The following is a 7,838-nucleotide window of genomic DNA, read 5'->3' as shown; positions in this document are numbered from 1 at the left end:
TCTTTTATTCTATTAATACGGATAGTTATACTGATTGATCGGGACGTTTAACCCAACTTTGCGTTCTTGGGATAAACCCCACGTGGTCATGGTGTCTTTCCTTTAGGTTGCTGGATTCAGTTGCTAGTGTTTGAAAGAATGTTTGCCTCTGTTTATCAGGCATATCAATCTATAATTCCTTTCTCGTAACAAACACAAAACATCCTATTACTGTTCCAAGCCAGGGTCAGCAAACCAGGGCCTGTGGACCAAATCTGGCCCACAGTCTGTTTTTGTAAATAAAGTCTTATTAGAACACAGCCACATTCATTCATTTATGTACTATTGTCTATGGCTGCTTCCATGCTATAACGGCAGACTTGAACTGTTGTGAGAGAGACCACGTGACCTGCAAAGCTTAACAAAATTTATTAGCAGGCCCTTTACAGACGACGTTTGCCAACTCTTGCTCTAAGCCACGGTGCCTCTAGATGAGGAATTCTGGGAACACATCCCGCCATCATTCTATAGGACATAAAGAGAGGCTTAGAAAAAACTGGAAAATTCCAGAGGAATTTTTCAGGAACTGAAATGACTAAGAAGTTTGGGGTCTGGGGGCGCTGGGGGTGGGGAAGGGGGAGTGCAAACATAGCTACACGAGGAGCGACTTCTAAGGGTAGAATTTTTAATTCGGGAAAGAAGGAAGAGCAAAGAGACTTTTGAGAACCAGAATCTGTATGGGTTATGAATGCTTAACAGGTACAGTGAATTCCAGTTTGTTGGGAGAGGCAGTCTGCTATGGGCCCTGAGCGTCCCCGCACAGGCTTGCTGACTGTGACATTCTTTGAGGCTGACCCGCGTTCTGACCCGGAGCATTTTCTATAGCTAGTCTCGCAGGCACGCGTAGCTGACATCCGGGCCCATCTCACTGCCCCATGGGAATTTGGTTTAGGGGAGCCAGTTGTACCACGTGGGTGCTCCTGCTGTTTGCTGTGCTGTGAGTAATAAACTCTCGCTCGCACCCGTTGGGCCTTATCGTCTCCTTCTGGCGCCGGGGACAAGCCAATCTGCTTCTGTAGTAACCTCTTTGGGAGCCCTGTTACCTCTTGCCACCTTCTATGGGTCTGGGGTTCTTTCCCGACAAAATTTCTTTACTGAATTCCGAAATGTCAGGCAGAAGGGCGTCCCTGAGGTGTCAAAGAAAGATGTTCTGGCTAATTAAGGCAGCAGGCCGTAGCATCCGGGAGCTAACTACTTACTCAAGAATTGGCAAGAGTGAAAACAATTTCTCTCTGACACACAAGGTTGACGTGAGAAAAAACAACGTGACGTCACACGGTTCTCGGGGACTCCTCAGACTCCACCATTTGGGCATCTGATCCAGTGTTGTCACTCTAGGTGCAACCTTGTTTTTGACCTTAGCATCTTGTCCTTATCACCCTGGACGTTTCCGTGAGGTAGGCCCATTCGGTCTTCTTTCCTCAGCCGTTACTCGCAGTGACTTCACTTGGCTGTGTCTGACTCTGTGACAATGCTCTGAGTCCTTTCCCAACTGTGCTGATTGGTCTTTTGGTGTCTCCTTCCAGGGCTGCGGTTCATCCTTCCCCCCCGAGGTACCCTGCCCCCCTGCCCCCACGGGTGCCTACTCTCCGCTCTCCCTTCTCTTCCATCATTCCCAAATCAACTTCTGGCTTGAGCTCTTCCGTCATGAGCATGGCGCATACACTTCTGCCCCTCGTGCGCTTACGAGCAACATCTGTCAAACGGAACTGATCATTTTCTTTGGCGGTCCACTTCCCCATCCCCCTTCCCCCATTTATCTGAACGGCCAGAACATTTTCTCCAGGTCCAATGGCTCCAAACTTTGGACATTTCGATCATTGCTCTGCATCCTTCGCCACGGTCCAAAGAGTCTCCAAGCCCCGTCCATTTCCTGTTGAATTTTCTTCTTCTATTTAGTCATACCGACGCCATTTTGGCTCAGAGTGACTTTGCCTCATACATTCCCTTCAAGGCTTGGCTGAAGACCACTCCGCACACAGCAACCACCAGCACCGTTGCTGATGCCTTTCCTGGCTGCGGTTCCCACTGCCTCTACCAAGAGATACTAGGTACTTCTTGATTTAGGATTTGATTATATATAGTTTGGGGATGTTTACACCACACATTGGTTAGTGTCAACCTAGCCCCCGCCCCCTTGTTAAAATCCTCAACGGTGACTTCCCATTGTACTTAGAACAGAATCCAGAGTCCTTTCCATGGTCTACAAGGATCTATATGATCTGGCCTGCCCCACCTGTCCATTCTCATCTCGAGCCACTCTGCCCACTGATCATTTCTCGGCAACCACACGGGCCTTCTCCATCCCTAGAGAGCCCGGTGCCAAGGTCTCTCCCACCTCAACACTCTCCACCAGGAAGTCCACTTCCAACCCCACCTCCAAAGCTTCGTCCAACTCCTGCAGATCCTTCAGGTTTCACCTGAAGTGTCGCTGACTCAGATGAGCTGACTCTGAAGATCTTTCTCGAGTCGCCTCTGCGAATCTCATAAGATACCGCTCTTTTCCTCCCAGGACTTATATGAATTTGTGGCTACATGTCTATTTGTGATGTTAAAAAAAAAAAAAGAGTCCATTTTACTTGTCAAGACCATAAAGGCAGGGATTGTATCTTTCTCTTCCCTAACAGTACAGACCCCGGCACATCACAGGCACTCAAGGCAAATGCTGGTTGAAAGAGGGACTTGGAGTTGTTAATAGAACGTCTCCTATTTTACCTATCTCTGATGCAAACCGAATCCTACTTCTCCTAAGCCATGCAATCCTTGAGCCCTCTAGGCACTATGGACTAATCTTATTAAGTTGTTTTGACTGTAGGAGTAGCAGACACCTGCCCCCGGTTTTATTAGGGCGAGATTATGCCAGCCACTTGGATTCATTTCCTACAGTGTTTCCAAGAATTTCTGCCAGAAATAGCCTTTACGTTTTCAAGTCCAGCCATGAATGCACGATGTCATTCCTTCTGAAAACCTGAATACTGTACACGCAAGTATTTGCGTTTCTCTCTCTGGAAAGCTACATATTCTGCTTGTTAATAGAGGCCCCACATGTAGGCATCTTGAGCTAGAAACGTCGGAAGAGAAGGATCCACATTAAAAAAAAAAAAAAATCTAAGCCCTGCCTCGGGTGGCGGCGACAGCACGTTATGAGTCGATCAGCAACAGAAGGCGGAGAAGGTAGTTTTCCGGATTAATCAGAGTTGCTTCCTCAGGCCCAAGCCCTTTCTCACTTGCCTTGTCCTGGTGGGCCCGCACTTCTGCGTCTACACAATACGTCTCACGTGAAGATGCAGGTTAGCACAGTGGCTACGACTTTAGGGCCTGGAGCTGGCCCGCCAGGGTCCAAATCCTTGACTTCAATATTTCTTGACTGTGTGACCTGGAATAAGCTACTGAACCTGAGTCATGGTTGCCTCATTCATAAAATGGGGAAAATGGAAAGTGATGATACTCTGAATTTCTTTCCGTAGCACTTAGAACAGGGCTTGGCGTATGGGAAGTATGTTCTTGTTATTTTTTTCATCGTGGATGACGTTCCTCCTCGGAAGGGATGAGGGCGTGTTTGTGTGTACAGACGCGTGCCCTTCTCATTCTTAGCGTTGGTCATTTTTGCATTGAGAAGGGCGTGAGCATGGCTGCTAACCCAGAATAACAGCCCATCCTCAGAAGTCATGTGTGGCTTCCCTCCTTGTCCTTCTTTCCGTGTGGGGGTTGAGAAGAGAGGTTTCGACTCCTGGGCCCCAAGGGTGCCCCATTCTTGTCTCGGAGGCGTTGAAGAGCTCCAGGGGCTTGAACGGACTCAGATATACGCCAGTCCACGAATCTAGAGCAGTCCAGACTCACCGCATTAGGCCCAACTGTGTACATTGTGTTGTTTTCCTGTGCCACTCGTATGTCTTCTCTGTAGAAATGACCATTCAGATCTTTCGCCTGAATTTTATCCGCACTTTCTCTTACTGAATTGGAAGAGTTCTTTATATTACAGATGGAAGGCTTTTATATTTTGTTAAGTGTATTTATTTATTCTGAGAGGGAGAGAGTGAGTATGAGCAGGGAAGGGGCAGGGGGAGAGGGAGAGAGAAATCCCAAGCAGGCTCCACGCTGTCAGCACAGAGGCCAGTGTGGGGCTCGACCTCCCGACCATGGGATCACGGCCCGAGCCAAAAATCAAGAGTCAGACACCTAACTGGCTGAGCCACCCAGGTGCCCCTAGATACGAGCCCTTTAATAAATACATTATTTTCAGGGTGCCTGGGTGGCTCAGTCGGTTAAGCGTCCGATTTCGTCTCAGGTCACGATCTCACGGTCCGTGAGTTCGAGCCCCGTGTCGGGCTCTGCGCTGACGGCTCGGAGCCCGGAACCTGCTTCGGATTCTGTGTCTCCCTCTCTCTGCTCCTCCCCTGCTCACACTCTGTCTCTCTCTCTCTCTCTCTCTCTCAAAAATAAATAAAGATTAAAAAAAATAAAAATAAATACATAATTTGCAAATATTTTCTACCAAGATGCAGGCTGTTTTTTCACTCTTTTGGGCATTTTATTTATTCATTTTCAATTCAAGTCCAGTTAACACACAATGTTACAGTGGTTTCAGGGCTACAACATAGAGATGGGACAAGTCTGTCCATTATGCTGTGCTCACCTCACATTCAATGCCGTACAATGCCATTACCGTACCAGCGACCACGTTCCCTGTGTTGTACCTTTTGTTACCTTTCACTTTCATAGTAGGTGTCCTGTGATGCACGAAAGTTTTCACTTGTGATAAGGTCCAACTTATCTACTCAAAAATAGACTCTCGTGTCTACAGAATTATGTAGTCACTTTTATACCGACCTATGCAGTTACTTTTGCCAGTGTCCTTTATATCTTCAGGTGGATTTGAGTTACGGTCCTTGCGTTCCAGCCTGAAGATCTCCTGTCAGTATCTCTTGTAGGGCAGGTTTGCTAGAAGTGACTTCTCTCGGTGTTCGTTTACCCCATACTGTCTTGATGTCCCCTTGATTTTGGAAGGACAGTTTTTCTGAAAATAGAATGCTTCTAGAGCTTTGCTCACTTGGACTATGCCGTCCCATCACCTTCCAGCCTCCTTGGTTTCTGATGGGAAATCAGCGGTTACAGTTGTTGGGGGCCTGTTTTACATGAGTCATTTCTCTCCTGCTGCTCTCACGATTTTCTTTGCCTCCTTTTGACATTTTGAGTGCCATGTGCCTCAGTGTGACTCTCTTTGAGTTTATTAAGCATCCTGGATACAGAAGTTAATGGATTTCTTAAAATTTGGGCAGCGTTCAGCCATTATTTCTTTAGATAGTCTTTTCTGCCTCTTTGCTGTGTCCTCTCCTTCTGGGATTCCCATATGCTGGTGGACTTCCCGGCGTCCCACAAGTCACTGAGGCTCCGTTCGCTTTTCTTTCTTCTCTTTACTCTCTGTTTCTCAAACTGGATAATCGCAGCTGACCCATTTTCAAGCCCACTGATTCTTTCTTCCGCCCGCTCAAGTCTGCTATTGGGGTCCCTGAGTGGATTTTTCATTTCCATTATCGCGTTTTTCGACTCCAGAATGTCTCATCGACTCCTTTTCATAATGTCTACCTCCTCACTGATATTTTCTCTTTGGGGGGGGCCAACAGTCTCATCCTTTATTTCTTCAGAACTGCTTTTATTTAGCTCTCTGAACACATTTAAAATGGTTGATTTAAAGTTTCTATGTAGTTGGGGAGCCTGAGTGGTTCAATTGGTTAAGTGGCGGACTCTTGATTTCAGCACAGGTCACGATCTCAAGGTTCGTGGGATCGAGCCCCATGTTGGGTGCACAGAGCCTGCTTCTGATTCTCTCTCCCTCTCTCTCTGCCCCTCCCCTGCTCACTCTTGTTCTCTCTCTCTCTCAAAAAAAAAATAGGGGCGCCTGGGTGGCTCAGTCGGTTGAGCGTCCAACTTCGGCTCAGATCATGATCTCACGGATCATGGGTTCGAGCCCCGCGTCGGGCTCTGTGGTGACAGCTTGGAGCCTGGAGCTTGTTTCAGATTCTGGGTCTCCCTCTCTCTCTGCCCCTCCCCTGCTCATGTTCTGTCTCTCTCTCAAAAACAAATAAACCTATAAAAAAATAAATAAACTTAAAAAAATTCTAAAGTTTCTATGCGGTAAGTCTAAAGTCTTGGCTTCCTCTTGGATCATTTTTACTGACTGCCTTTTTACCCCTGTGTGTAGGCCCTCCTTTCTTTTTTTGTATGCCTTATAATTTTTGTTAAAAACTGGACACTTCATATAAGGTAATGTGGTAAGCCTGGAGATGAGATGGTCCCTCTTCTCAGGGTTTCTTATCGTTGCTGTTTGTCATTTTGTTGTCGTTGCTATTTTGGGGGGAGACATTTCTAAATAAAGTAGGTGAAGTCTGTATTCTTTGTTGTGTGTGGTCACTCAAGTCAGTGCTTGGTTAGCTTAGCGGTCAGAGAATGACTGCGCGGGGCTTACCTTACATTCTGGGACCCAATAGGTCTTCCAGTCTTGTGCAAGGGCTCCGTGTATGTGTTGAGGTATGTCTTCAACACTTGGCCAGGTGTGGCTAACCTGGCTCTGTCTTGCTTCAAACCCACAGTCACTCTTACATGGGGAAGATACTCAAGCTACACGTGCTATTATTACTTTCTGGCATAGGTTATTTACTTACTCTTGACTACAACGGAAAGGTATAAATGGTTTCCAAAACGTGCAAAACATTTAAAAAAAGATCATTAGATTCCCTCTGTGTTTTTATTAACTGGAAGGTAACAAAACCTATGTTACAACTAACTTATCGGTCCGACCTATTTTTTGCACTAAACTCAATGGTCTAGAGGAAATAACTCATTATGGCCTACTGTGCTTAGAATTTGGTTTTGTCCCTGAACTCTACTAAGCTATCCTTTCGGTGTATATTTTATTTTTGGCCCATTAAACTACTATCTTTTCTAAGATATGATATTAAACATAATCCAAGGGCATGTTAGTGAAGGGTCACTTTGATTTTGCCTACCTATGATGCTGTCAATATAATCTCTTTGATTTTGTTTGACTAAAGGTAGAATGGGTTTTAAGCTTTTAAGCGACCATGGAGTTAGTCGTAAAAGAGGACTTCAAATTTTGGCAAACAGAACTGTTCGGCAGCTGGAAATTTTTTCGAGCAAAACTTTCCTTGGCTTAAAGCGGAGAAGTCATTTGAGTTAGTCTAGCATGCAAATTAATGTGCTCGAGTCTAGTGAAGGAAGATACGTGAATGTCTCAAAGATTAACAGTTAGGATTATAAGTGATAAGGAAGGATGACAAAGTACAAAGAAAAAATGATTGAATTTAATAGTTTCCAAAGAACAATGTTCCAAATCTTGCTCAAAAATTTTCAGACTGCATATATATATATATATATATATATATATATATATATATATATATATGTATTGGTACCATGATCATGTAGGACTTTTAGAATAGCAAATAGAACAAGAGTTGACCTAAGTGGAGGAGATTCATACTCATTGGCAGAGAAAGTAAATGGGCAACAATTAAATGCCAGCTCTGGAAAGATCACTTGTACTGAAATACCTCATTAGAACAGGGCCTGGCCCACAGTGGCCACTCTGTCAGTATTTGTTGAATTTGTTGAATGACTTATACTAAAATCTATTGTAATGAATATCGGGCTGAAGTTTATTTTTTTATTTAGCATAGAGGAAAAGATTTGCGAAGCAAGCACTCATTCTTAATACAATGAAATGTTAGCCTCATTGACCATGTGGGCTGCCTACAGGGGATAGAGAAAATATTTTTTGA

The sequence above is a fragment of the Lynx canadensis genome, chromosome X (assembly GCF_007474595.2).
Source record: "Lynx canadensis isolate LIC74 chromosome X, mLynCan4.pri.v2, whole genome shotgun sequence".
In the NCBI taxonomy this organism is placed as follows: Eukaryota; Metazoa; Chordata; class Mammalia; order Carnivora; family Felidae; genus Lynx; species Lynx canadensis.
The sequence above is the reverse complement of the archived record's forward strand: the minus strand, read 5'-3'. Positions refer to the sequence as shown.